A 15,231-nucleotide genomic window follows, 5' to 3' on the forward strand; every position below is an offset into this window, starting at 1 on the left:
TTGTTCTTTCTATGAACTTTTTTTAAAATTATTCATTATTCTTATTCTATTCTCAATTTGTGGCCTTAAAATATTATATAGAAAATTTAGATTACATTTAATATAAAAATATTTAAAATACATCATTCTGCATTCAAAACAATATATATATAAATCATAAGATAAATTATACTTACCTAATATATATCAAATATTATATTCTTCTAATTTCTAAACTAGGCATTTATCCTTTTAAATTTTTAGTAAAATGATAATCTTACACCTTTTTTTTTATTAAATTTATATTGTAAAATTTACAAAAAAAATACTTTAATATCAACCAAAAAATTTATGGAAGACACGTAACATATAAAGCTTTTGGTAAAACTATTCATCATAAAAATATTCTAATAATGTAATTTTCAAAAACGAGATTATACTTTGTTTGACAAACCTTAAAAAGAGAGCAATTATATTAATAAGAATAAAATAATATGTGTGTATATAGAATTTAAAAAGATAAATTAAGAATAGGGTTGTAATTTGTATGGCATTCTTAACTAAATTATTTTTAAATAAATGATATAATAAAATATTAACTAAAAAATCTTCACCATTTTTATTTTCCATGTTTTCACTCTATTTTTTTACTTTTTTTGTTATGCTTAAGACTCTATCATCCTTAGATGCTATAAAATGTCAAATTAAATTAACTTTCAAAATTTATATTATTTTCATCCGAGTTTCATCACTATCACTAAAAGGTAAAAAACAAGTCTGGTGAGATTTTTCTTATATTAATCTTAATTAATTTGAATGTGTTTTGTTACGACCTCAACTCCAAAAAAATTATTAATATTTTATTTAAATTGTATATTATTTTCTTTTATTTATTTTACTATGTTTTTATTATTTAATTTTTTATTTACAATAATACACTCATTATTTTTATTTTATTGTATGTTTCTATTATTTAAATTTATTTCTAACAACATATTTGTTCTTTTTATTTCTATTATTCAATTTTTTTAATAACCACAAATTCCTTTTATTTTATATGGTTTAATTTATTTCTAAGGTATAGTGATCTTTTTTGTTTTTTTATATTTGTGTTATTTAATTTATTTCTAATAATAAACAGTCATATTTTTTTAATTTACTTTCAATTATGTATTAACCTTTTTATTATTTTATTGTATTCCTATTATTTAATTCTCTTTTAGTAATATATTAGTTATTTTTTGTGTTTTTATTATTTTATTTTTATTTTTTCTCCATTCTTCCTTGATAATTAGGAAAATTTCACACCAAAAGAGAGGTGATGAGGAAGGAATATAAAGGCTAGAATAAGAAGTACGGATAACGAGAGAGCACAAAATTGAGAGTGATAATACATAATAGACGTCATCCATATTACATATAAACGTCCTCCATAGTATATAATAGATGTCCTCCATATTACCTTGTTTTCAATCCTTTTGAGAAAAACATATTTTCCCTCGGCCTTTGACTGAAACCTTAGTTGAGTTTCCAAAAGACACATGTCCATCTTCCGTCTCTTGTTTATAAAGAAAGAGGTTTTTGTGCCCACACACATGATTACTAACACTTGTGTCTAAATACCATACCATGTCACTATCCAGAGTGAAGCTTTCATTGGCCATCATGAGAATTCCTTCATCTTTTGTCTCATCTTCCTCCATTAAATTTGCATTTTATTTCACTCTCTTATCGGAGCATTCCTTTGCATAGTGTCCATATTTGACGCAGTTGTAACATTCAACATTTGGACAATTAAAATGACCACCTCTTCTTCGACCACGACCTCGTCCACGTTAGTTTTGCTGGTTCATTTGTCCCTCCCCCCCTCTTCATTGTTGTTTCCATGGTCATCTCTTCCAAATTTCTTGACTCCTCGTACATTAATGGTCATCTCTTCCAAATTTTTTGACTCCTCGATTGCACATACAACATTTTCAAAGTTATTGGTCAATGATCAAAACCCTTGCATCCATGAGAGTTTCTCCATTGCGTTTGAGTTAATTGGCTAACATTTGCACAAGAGTAATGTAACTAAATACATCTTCTCAATCCTTAATCTTCATGGCCTCCATCTCACATTGCAAAGTCGTCTTATCTTTCGATCGTGTTCAATGTTTTGTGTTGGCCCGCCAAGTATCCTGTGGTAGTTTCTGGTTCTTCAAAACATTCTTGAACCACCTCTCAAGAATCTTAAGATCCAATAAGGGCTTTCATTTGCTCCAATGGTCATAATTCGTCATCTTTGTTAATCAAAGCAGTGATAGATTGTTGGCTATACTGGCCATAGCTTTGATACCAATTTGTACAAAGAAAGAATATAATTTTATTTCATTATTACTTTTCAAATAAGAATACAATCTTTTTAAATAGTCTCACAATAAACTTTTCACATTTTACATGTTATCTGATAACAATTATACTATCAATTACATTTAAAATTATAATACAAATGAAATTTAAAATCATAACTAAAGATGATAATTATGACGATTTTGAGTTTAATGAATAATCCTCCCTAGATACCTGACCTAGAAGAGGCCGAGAGTCCCACCCAGAGATTATGCAAGAGCGAAGATTTGCAATATTGTCAAATGTATTGTTTGTCGTGTTTGTAAAAAATGTATTATACGAATTATCATCACTGCATTTGGATAAATAACTGCCTGATCATGCAAACTATAAAGTGTTTTTTTTATTATTTTTTTCTAATTTCATGCATCTACTCCATGCTATAAATACGCATACAGATATAGACAAAAAAAAAATACAGTTAAAATATAAATTATAGGACACCAGACATGATATATATATATATATATATATATATATATATTAATATGCTTTGTAATGTGAAAAGATCAAGACAAATATTTATAAAAAAATTAACAAAACATAAATTTATGTAAACTATAATATTTGATTTCTGTAATTTATCCTCATTAAAAAATAAAACTTCAAATTCCGATTCATAAATAAATAAACTAACAATATAAAAAGTTAAGTGTCATCCAAAAAAATCATTTCCAGTAATATTTCACAATTTAGCTTCTTCATATTTTGAGAAGTGTTTCTTTAATTTTTTTTCTTAGTAAAAGTTTAATATTATGGTTTAATTTACTATAACAATAGATTTATATTATAAAAAATATTTTATGTTTGTAATTTTAAAAAAGCAGAAATAAAATATTTAAATTAGAAAAAATACAAATATTATAAAATTATATAATAAATATATTTAAATTTAAATTGAAATATATTTTCTGTATTTTTGTGTGAGAGTCGTGTCCAAGGAGCTCGATTGTATCATCTCCGGCAGGCAACTCCCTCCTGCACTTCTACAAATTTCTTCCTGCACTCCATTTTCAGAGAAGACTATTTTTCCCCTTTTAGAAAATGATTTCTGTATTATTTTTTTCGAAATATTTCTGAAACCTCTTTTTCGGAACATGTTTTATGAATTCTGGATTTATTATCCAGAAATAAATAAATAAAATGTGTACTGAGAAAGCTGTTCTGGAATGATTTTTTTTTTCTTCTGGATTTTCTATTCCGAAAAATTATAAAAAGTAATTTTGATATTTTTTAAGAATGTAGGGGTGCAGAAAAAAAATGTAGAGTTGCAGGAAGAAATTACCTCTCTGCACATCCAAAATTAGGATTATATTTGTCACCGCGTTGTGCATGCATCTGCAACCTCTCATGTCGAAGATGAGTCCGAAGCGCGAAACAGTGCCTCCATAACATGTTGGAGCTTCATAGATGGGTAGTCTAGCTTATGATGGCATACAATATGAAGAAAAATTGGTAAAAACTCTTCTCGCCAATTTCTTCTTCCACCTCCATAAATCTTTTAATTTCAAAACTACCCTTCGACAAAAGTTCAAGGTTTGTTTTTTTTTCATTTGCGAATTGTATAATTTGTAAACTTTCCAAACTCAATATTTTGAAATACAAAATTGTATTTCGAATTCTATAATTTAGAAGGATAGTTTTGTATTCTGAATTTAAAATTCAGAATGTATTTTTGAATCTAAAAAATACCTTTTGAATTCTAGAATTCAGAAAAAAAAATTGTATTTCAAATTTTAAAGTTTTATAATTTTAGAATTTGGAAGAAGGGAAAAATGGATACCAATGAAGAAGTTGTAGAAAAGGGTAAAATTGTCATGTATTCTATGTAGGTATAGGAAGAAATCCTCCTCTTTCCTTAGTGTAAAGTTGTTTCTAGGCCCTTTTACATTTTATTATTCCTATCACAAGCCTTTTTGCTCTTTTAGAGGAAGAGTTTGACCCATTCATTTGGCCCAACTTATCTACTAGTTGCCACTTGCTTTTTTAATATATGCATCATATTTTTATTGAAAAGACTGGGTCCTTTCAGCTGGACAAGCACTTTTGCTATTTGCAATTAGTTCTTGATATTCACGCGTAGTCTTTTAAAAATATACAAGCTCATTTATTCGGCCCAAGTTTTCCAGTATTTATTATCACCCGCTTTATATAAAGGCAATTGCTTCCTGCACCCAACACTTTTGAACCTGCACCAAACGTAATTTCAAAAATTCTAAAAATATCCTTTATTTCAGAAATAAAAATTCGGAATTGAAAATAATATTCTGAAAAAGTATATTTGGAAGAGACTATTGTGTTCTGGATATAAAAATCTGGAAAAAAAAATAAAAATCCCATTATAGATAAAAAAAACTCCGAATTTGAAAATAATACATTCCAAAAAAATTTATCTGGAAGAGATTATTGTGTTCCAGAAAAGGGGGTCAAGAATGTAATTTTATATGTACCCCATTTTTTAGGGGTATTTTTGTCTTTTCACCTGTAATTGGGTGCAATCATATGGTGCAGGAAGCAATTTCCTTATATAAATACGCCATGATTATTTGAAGGCTGCTTCTTCCTGCACCTCCATACCTTCTTGTGCCACCCCCATAAATTTTTCTTATTCCAAAAATACCCTTTTCAATATTTTGGATTACATAATCCGGAAGTCTTTTTCTAGATTCAGAATTAGCTTCCAGATTATGTAATCCGGAAGTCTTTTGTGATTAGCTTCCAGATTACATAATCCGGAAGTCTTTTCTATACATAAGATTAGCTTCTGGATTATGTAATCCAGAAGTCTTTTTTTTCAGATGTGTTATTAGCTTCCGGATTACATAATCCGGAAGTCTTTTCTAAATATGAAATTGACTTCTGGATTATGTAATCCGGAATTTATCCGGATTACATAATCCATAGGCTTATTATTTCAAATCCAAGGGGTGAAAAAAAAGGATAAAATGGTATTTCATATTTAGTATGGGGTGGCACAAGAAGGTATGGAGGTGTAGGAAGAAAGAGTCTTATTTGAATAGTCTGGCCCCATTTGACTGGGACATCATTTTACTATCCGTCACTCGTACTTTTATTAATGCATGGATCAGTTCTTATATTATTTAAACAGATTTGGGCCTGTTTGTTAGGTCCAAGGTTTCTGTTATTTGTCACTTCAATTTATTCCGACTGTTTTCCAGTATTTAATACCACCCGCTTTTATAAATAAGCCATGATTTTTTGAAAAGTCTGGCCCAATTTGACTGGCCTATCAATATTTCTATCTATCACTCCTATTTTTATTAATGCACGGATCAGTTCTTATTTTATTTAAATAGGGTTGGACCTGTTTGTTCAGCCTAAGCTTTATGCTATTTGTCACCCCAATTTATCGGTCCATTTTCCAGTATTTATTACCACCCATTTTTTATAAATAAGCAATGATTTTTTGAAATGTCTGGACCCATTCGACTGGCCCATCAATTTTACTAGCTATCACTCCCATTTTTATTAATTCACGGATCTGTTCTTATTTTATTTAAACAAGGTTGGGCCTGTTTGTTCGGCTCAAAGTTCCTGCTATTTGTGATCTCAATTTTTTCGGGCCAAGTTTTCCAGTATTTATTACCACCCATTTTTTATAAATAAGCCATGATTTTTTGAAAAGTATGGCCCCATTGGACTTGACCAATTCTTTTACTATCTGTTACTCCCATTTTTATTAATGCACAAATCAGTTTTTATAAGTTTTGGGCTTGTTTGTCCGGCCCAAGGTTCCTGCTATGGCAGTTTCTTCCTGCACCCTCACGTTTTTCTTCCTGCTCCCCCACACTCTTTTGCAAAGACTAAATAGTCCTTATTAGTTTTTTAAAACCTCCAAATATCCCTAACCTAAAATACCCTAAAGAAGGCAGTGAGTGGTGTTCTTTTGCAGCGTGAATCCCTACCACCAGTGCGATTCTTCATCTTCCACCAGCGGTACCTCCAAACCATGTACCAAATCATTCTCCTTTCAATCTCACACATTTTTTCTTGGTGATTTAGAATACTCTTAGCAAAGGTAAGTAAATTTTTATGTTTTTGGATCTAGACATCCATTTTTTGTATGAATTTTTGTTTCCGTAAGTGTCTTTTCACATTCAAGATTATAGAATTCGGTAGAATTCGGTAAAATTGTGGATTTATGCTTCTAGTAAAATTCCGGATCCAACAATCCAAAATTAAAAAAGACCATTTCGGATTTAGGAATCCATAACACAAAAAAACAATTCCAGATTCAGAAATCCATAATGCAATTTAGGCTTCTGGATCCACCAATCCGTAATACAATTTAGACTTCGAGATTTAGCAATATGGAAAACAACAATTTATGATATTTTAACTTCCACAACACACCCTCATCCGGAAAACACAATTTAATCAATTATGGATTCATGAATCCAGAATACATTACCGGATTCTGATATCCGGTAATCTCGAAATCTCCATAACCACCATGCTCCTAAAAGAAACTTAATTCTTACCTCTACATCCCAAACAACACTTCAGCAACGTTGCGTTCTCCTCCGGTTTGCTTCGAACAATTACAAAGACCCTCCACATTAGTTGATATTCAATGATGAAGATGAATAATAACAATGGAAGTCCAACACGATGCCTCTTTTCAAATTATAGATCAATTTTAATTTTGGGATATTTAAAATTTTGGGGGTACAGGAAGAAAAACGTGGGGGTGCAGGAAGAAGAAGCCTCATGCTATTTATCACCCCAATTTATTCTTCCCAAGTTTTCCTGTAGTTATTACCGCCCTCTTTTTATTATGCTATTGCTTCCTGCACCATACCACCGCACCCAATTACAGGGAAAAAACAAAAATATCCTTAAAAATGGGATACATATAAAATTATATTTCGAACTCCTTTTTCCTGAACACAATAATCTCTTTGGGATAAATTTTTCTGGAATGTATTATTTTCAATTCTGGATTTTTTTTATCCGGAATGAGATTTTAATTTTTTGTTTCCGATTTTTTATATCTAGAACACAATAATCTCTTCCAGATCTACTTTTTCAGAATGTATTGTTTTCAATTCTGGATTTTCATTTCCGGAATAAAGGGCATTTTTGGAATTTTAGAAACTGTGTTGGATGCAAGTTCAAAAGTCTGACCACATTCGACTTGCCCATCACTTGACTATCTGTGACTCCCATTTTTATTAATGCACGAACCAGTTATTATTTTATTTAAACAGGTTTGGGCCTGTTTGTTTGGCCCAATGTTTCTGCTATTTGTCAACTATTTTTACATATGCAGTCAACAATTTTTTTTGTGCGAAAATTAAAAATAAAATAAAATTGATATGCATAAATAAATTTAGGTATTTCTATGATTGCATCTGTCATCTGATATTTAATATGATTGTTTGAGTATTTTGTATGATCATATGCATCATTTTTTACTTAAAATCTTTTTATCAAAAAATTAAAAAATATGTTCTTGGGACATGTCGTTGTGAGCAGGTCAATTTTTTAAGCTAGAGACTTCTTTCGTTATTAGGTTCCCTCGGACTCGTCTGACAGCTGTTTCTTGGCATTGAGATTTTTCTCAGCCAGTTGTCACTTCATTTCCTCGTTCTCCTTCTTGAGAACTCGCATTTCCTCCTCACTCTTTTGTTTCATCTACGCCATCTCTCTTTACAGAGATATGAGCAAGGTCATCTGCTCCGCTTTTGTCATCCTCTTGCTTCTCATGTTACTTGTTGACACCATCTACTTTTTGTTGACTTCTTTTACTCTCTCGGCCTCACGATAGGCACCAATTGTTTTTGTAAAAGGGGTTGAGACACAGTAGTATCCACCAATTGAACAATTGTATATTCTTCTTCAGTTTCTCACTCTTGTCCTCCTTCCTTCGATCTTTTGGTCTTGACTCTCGGTTGGGAGGACACCTGCAAAAGGTTCTCCGACGTTCAAGTAAGTGTTCTGTATTCAATTGCAATAAATGTTGTAATAATGACATACATTTGCCTTGGTTATAACGCCTATTTAAAGTATTTAATGGACCATTTCAATATTGGACCTTGATTAAGGCGTGCGCTGCCATTAGCGTTCACGATACCTAATTTCCCTATGATTTAATTACCATTAATACATAGTTTAGTAAATAGATCTGAACGTTCAATCCTGACAGTACAATAACATATATAAAAATATTGTTCTTATCAAAATTTGTACCAAAACTATTTGGACTCAAACCAAAAATTTAGTTACCATTAGTTAATACAAGAACAACTGAGTAAGTGAGCAACCAAATGAAGGCAAAGTTGCTTCAATCAAAACTCGTACTCACCAAACCAAAAGTCGTTTCACAGATCTATGTCCATTGAATTGCGCAAATCGAAATCGAATTTGAAAAGCGTAGTTTCACCGAACAAACTACACTGAATTGAAATTCGAAATCATGAACAATGATCTCTTAACGATTCAATTTTAACCACCATTGGAAAGGAAACAACGCACACGACAGAGCAAATGAATTGCACATGGTTATTCCTCAGCGTATTAAACTTTTTTTTATCTTAGATTTTCATATTAGGTTCACACTAAACAAATGTACCGATTAAGAACCAATTGAATCCAAATAGCTACGCCTTAGTTCGGTTTACTCAAATTTCTTCACTGAACAGAACTTCACTGCTTTGCTTCAACTTTAGTTCACACTGAAAATTTCCAAAACTTTAAATGTCGAATTTCAAACAGAGCCACCACAACTATTCCGGTGATGAATTTTCAACACAATAAAGGAAGAATTTCCAAGCTATTCTCAATCCATCTACTGATTTTCCACAATTTCTCGATGCGATCCTCAATTTCCAATCATCGAAAGTGTTTAAGCGCGAAAGAATTGAAACGCTCCTTGTAGAATCAACTTCACCATGAATTAGACTCGTGTACCAATTCAATTAAACCAATTGAAAATTGAATCGCGACTGAACAACCAAAAATTTTCATATATTTTTTGAAAATTCAAAAACTAACCTTGAAAATGTTGGATTTAAAATTTCAACAAAAACATAACAGAGACCTAACTCTACATAAAATTTTCAGTGATCTACTATCAATTTAAGAAATCAAATTTGAAAAACAAAAGCACTCAAGAGCTATAAATTATGCGACAGACATAAACATCATGTAACTTGAAAATTCAAAAGCACAACTAATGGAGTTTGTTACATATTAGCACTAAACATGAAACCCTGAGAGATAGAGCATCCCCTGAGCTTGCCCAACCTCTCAGAAGGATGACCTGGAGCATGATACAAGACCCATGGCTAGGTCATGATCATTCCCTAGCCAGTGCCTCAGAACCTATCATTCCACAGAGGATCACCAGGAGCAGAGCCCACATAATGGAAGCTGAGCACCAACTAGTCTCTTTGTTTTTAATTCCAGTAGATTAGGTTTCACATATCATAAATTGGAGTGTGCTTAGGAATTAGGGCTTGTACCAAACCCATTTTCTCTTCATGAGCACCCAGGTTTAGGTCTTTGCAACCCTAGCTTCTAGAAACTAGGTCTAGGGGGCGACATTTACTATAGTCAACCCTAGAGTTGTCCCTCCCCTCTTCTCTCTCCTTTCATCTTGTCCACTAAGGCACCCCTCCCTTATAAATTGGGTGCCTTGCCTCATGTAATTTCACCTTGAATTTGAATATAGAAGATAAACTCCCTTTGAGTGATTAGTGATCTTTGTCTCCTAAATTGTTCTTGTGTTTTATCTTGAGTTTAGTGCACCTTAAGTGGCGGCTCTTCACCACTCATCTTGGAGTCTTTCACCACTCCAAGTGGCGTGACCACCTTCCTTTTTCCACAAGCTTTCTTCATCTCTTCATCCTTTTATTTTCCATTCCTTACATCCCATATTAATTTCATATTGCTTGTTTTTTCTTCTTTCCATTCAGTCTTTATTACTCTTATTATCTTTTTGCTTCTTAAGTTTCGTACCTCATCATCATCACCATATAATTGTATTTTCTCTTTTACTCTTTAAAAGAGAACCTTCACACTTACTTAACCACTTGGTTAAGTTCGTGTCCAGTGACAATCTTCTTCGAGCTTATCACCATATTCTGCTTAATTCAAAAACCATAAACAAATGCAACATCGAAAATGTGCAATCATAAAATAAACTCACATCAATTTGTGAGAGTGAGAGGTGAGACCAACTCACTGAAAAGTAGTTTAGACTAAGTCTAGAAGATGACTAATCTAGGGAAAACTTAAGAACATATAGAATGACCAAAATTGGACAACATTATCAATACTTATTCCAAGTTAAAAATTCAAGGAGAGCTCACTCCTATTTATAGCTACATCGATGTTCAATGAGAACAAGGGTGAAAGGAAAAATTCAAACTAAATCTTGGTGCCAAGTCTAGTCATGTCTTCCACATGAGTGAAACTTGGAAGGCAAGCTACAAAATCCTAGCTTGGAGCCCACACTTCCCCTTATATGACCGACCTAGGGTTTCTCTTTGGCCATTACAAGTCCAATTGAAACCTTAGCTAGGTTTAGAAAACCCTAATCTAACACAGACTCACATACAAGCCAAAAATCCTATTCTACTTGGCCCACGAAATCCTAATCTACATTATGCAATTACTCAAACTAAAGCTTGACCCACAATAGTGATGATTTGACCCTATTCTTGTATTTCTTCATCGTACTTCTTTATTGGACCTACAAAAGATAGATAAAAACCCAATTAAGTCCATTCGTGTTAAATCCTTGAATAAAACTTTAAGTCTTTAATCTTCTTATTGTGCAGATGTCGTGTTTTCCATCAAATACACTTTCTAGTTCCTGAGAATTTGACAATCCAATTTTTAACTGTACTATAGTTGATTCGGCACATTCTATCAATAAAACACGATAACAATAATATATGTGGATCTTTAATTACTTCAACAACTTAACTTTGTATGAAATACCGAAAGAATGTTGAAATGGTAACAAGGTTTGGTTTAAAGCCATGTAAAATTTTGAAGCATTAGATTATTTTTAGCATGAATTTGATAATCTATTGATGGAAACATCCGAGAGAAAAGGAGTTTTTTTTTATCTTCATTTAGTTGATGTTGCTTAGCAAGAACTTCAGTTAAATTATAAGTTACAACAATTATTTCAGACTAACCAATTTGAAAAGGCCAATTGCATCAATATGAAACAGGTATTTCTCTCATAGTTTCTATTTTTCTTAATTTACATGACTAAGGGTGTAACAGTAGCATTATTACTATGATATATCATAACAAAATTTCTACTTCATAATTTACTTTCACAGATATCAGTTTTTTCTTCATCATAATTTAAAGTATTGTATATTATAGAATGTTTCAATTATTCAGTATGAAATATATTATAGCAAATAAACTGATTTTATATTCCCTGTTTCATCGCATTTCATGAAAACTGAGTTATTTTTCAGAAAAAAAATAAAAAATGCTGAATCTGTTTATCTTTCAATTTTATGACCAATTTCTGAAAGAAGTCACTCTTAAAGATGGGGACAAATTTAAAGTTGATGTGAAGAAATGGTAGCGTTTATTATCTATGTGAAAGGAACAAAACTTTGACAATTTTTATATAGACTCAGTCAAGGGCAATGGCTTAAACTCATGTCATCAATAATCACTTTCTAATTCATGTTAATAATAGTCTCTTCCAGAAAGTCAAATTCCCTTATGCAAAAACAAAATTTGATGTATGCTCAAATGAATGTGTGAACTAATCAATTGAAATTCATACATATTTTGTTCAAGAAATTGACGATAAACCCTAGTATGATTTAAAAAAAAAAAATAATGTTCTTCTTTAGAATTTATGTTTTTAAAAATTACAATATTAATATATATTTTCGTGAATATTTATTGCAGTGCTGTGTTTTTCTTTGTTTCGTCAAATTGCTTTGGCCAACCATTATCAAATCATTGATTTAATTTATCATATGGAGTTGCAAATATTTTTTAAAATGTGATGTTCCGTTTCTTGCATTGCTTAAAACGGACTTCACTTATTCATCCAGATTCAAAAGTCCACAGAATAAATTGGATTCAAATAAAAAAATTATGATATCAATTTTAAGTGGGGTCATTTCACCTAATAAGTCACTTTCAAAAGTCCACCCAATAAATTAAATCCAAATAAAAAAAATTGTGACATAAATTGAATTTAATCATTTCTTCCTTTAACTCATTGCTCCTTAAACCTATAAGTTGTTACGTTTTATAAAAATAATAATTATATATTAAGAAAATAAAAATAATTTTATTATAGCATATTCATGTATTACAATTTATGCATTAAATCATTATATATAAAATTAAAATTAATTTTATTAATATGATTTAAATTTTAAAATGCACATTTTATTTTAATTTTTTTAATTAAATTTTTATTTATTTATTTATTTATTTTACTTTTTTAAATAGGTCTAAAATTAGTTGATTTATTAACCTTTAGATTTAGAATGTATTTGGTAAAACCAAAGAGTTAAAAATGTTTGATATGTATCTCACGATAACTTATTTTAGATTTCTAATTTACAAATGCAATTTTTTTTTTCTCTGACTTCGTTATATTTTAATATATTTCCTTCATATTATTAATTTCTTTCTGTCTATTATTACTTTTTCCAATCTTATAGAAAAAATTAATTATTGCACTATTTTTAATATTTATTGTATTACTTTTAAATTTTTATGTAGGTAAAACTAAAAAATATTTTATATTAAATTGAAATAACAAATATTTTACCATATAATATGTGAAAATTACACATGATGAAAACTGTTTAAAAAACAAGTCTAAGAGTAGTTTAAATTGATAAATAAATAAAATTAAGTTTCTGAAAATAAATAAAAAATAAATTTACTTAATACTCATCACGTAAATTTATTTAAATAAAACGACTTATCCAAATCAAAACAGTCTATACAAGTTTTAAAAAATAAATAGAAATATTATTTTTTTAATATGATTTAATTATTTAAAAAAGTCTAAAATTATCATTTTATAATAATATATTTTTTATCTAAAAAATATAAATTTTATTTATATAATAAAATTTATATATTTTATATATTTTAATATTATATGACATCTATTAACTAATTTATGAATTATATCAAATGTTTTAATTTAATAAGCTTATAGATTATAAATTTATCAGTTAGTTCATTAATTAATAGCGAAAACACTATGTTTGTATTTTATTATTATTATTCTTATTATTATAATATTATATATTATTATATGTGTATTCCTATCTTTTAAATATCAAATATTACTAAGAAAAAATAAGATAAAAATATCTTTTCTTATTAACTATGAGTTTCAACATACAATTTTAATAATTAAGTTACATTGCAAAATATATTAAATAAATTTAAATTTACAGCACAACATAATTATATCAAAAATCTGAATGTTCTGTATTCAAGTAATTACCTGTTTGAGAGAATTGAAGTATCTGCCCATCAAATCACGTCTCAATTCAAAGTTTTATTTAAATCATTCTTTTCAAATAAATGTAGTGCACGTCTCTCAAATAGTTTCTTTTAAATTTAATATTAACTTTTTTTTTTTAAATTTAAGTAATTATAAAATATAAAAATAACTAAAATAAAATATTGATATAAGGATAAAATATAAACAAATTTGTGTATAACATAAAATAGTTTGTAGTGGAAAATTCTATATTCGTATTTATTAAAATAAATTATAATTTATACTTTTAATATAAATATGTAAATAATAATAATTTATTTAATTTTAAATATTAATTTACATACAATTAACGTTTGTACATTTAACTCATCAGAACATCCTACACTGTCTTTATTTTCACTATTTTATGTTACAAGTATATTATGATTAAAATTCATGTTGATATTATTGTAACATAAATGCTCACCTTTTGTTCCTACTGTTAATATTTCTACAAATTAATTAGCTGTTCAAAAGTTTCATACCATCTTACATGTCAACCGGATAATTATTAGTTAAAGTTATCTGATTAACATATTATAAATTATTTGTTTATTTCTTCTACCAAGAATCTAATTGACATTTTTTTTAAATATTTTTATAAGTTAAATATGTCTTTTATTTTTTTATTATAATGTGAAATTAATTTTATTTTTAGTCTAAATTTTAGATTTTTTAAGTATTTGTAGTAAAAAATTGTTGGAATAAATTTTTATTAGTGTTTTTTTTTACTTAACAGTATGTATAAAATTTGAATTATGGACGCATGATAATACAGAAAAAATATTTAAGTATCTTTTATCAATAAAATAAAAAGGAAGTTCATTTCGTAAATAAAATTTTGTAGACAATCCCCGTTCATAATTGGAGTAATAATTTAGTAAAAGTGGGGATATGAACATCCCAATTGAACAGGGAAAGATGTGAACAGAAGCCTACCTAAATGCATGGTTTTGAGCCTAAAATAGTATTACTGTTATCTCTTTTTGGTTATTAAAAAGTGACTAGGCTATTTTGGCTTTAGTATAAAAGCCTTAAAAAACTTGTAAAGGTAAATATAAAATGTGTATAAGTTTAATATTACATCTAAAAAAAATTAAAGCTTAAGCATTAAATGTGAGGTTGTAGCAGTATTAATGATGTAATCCACAAGGAGTTTGGATTGAGACACATTAGTTAGGGTTTTCATTTTTTCAACTTCAAAATAAATGTGTGTCAAGCAACATATACTAAATGCTATGAGAGTGGTGCTTTATGTGTCCCTATCTTCTTCTAGGCTTGTCTTTTGTATTATTTTATTCATAAATATCCAAAAATTTAAATTCACTTTACAA

Source organism: Phaseolus vulgaris, chromosome 8 (genome assembly GCF_051622355.1).
Source record: "Phaseolus vulgaris cultivar YP4 chromosome 8, ASM5162235v1, whole genome shotgun sequence".
Taxonomy (NCBI): Eukaryota; Viridiplantae; Streptophyta; class Magnoliopsida; order Fabales; family Fabaceae; genus Phaseolus; species Phaseolus vulgaris.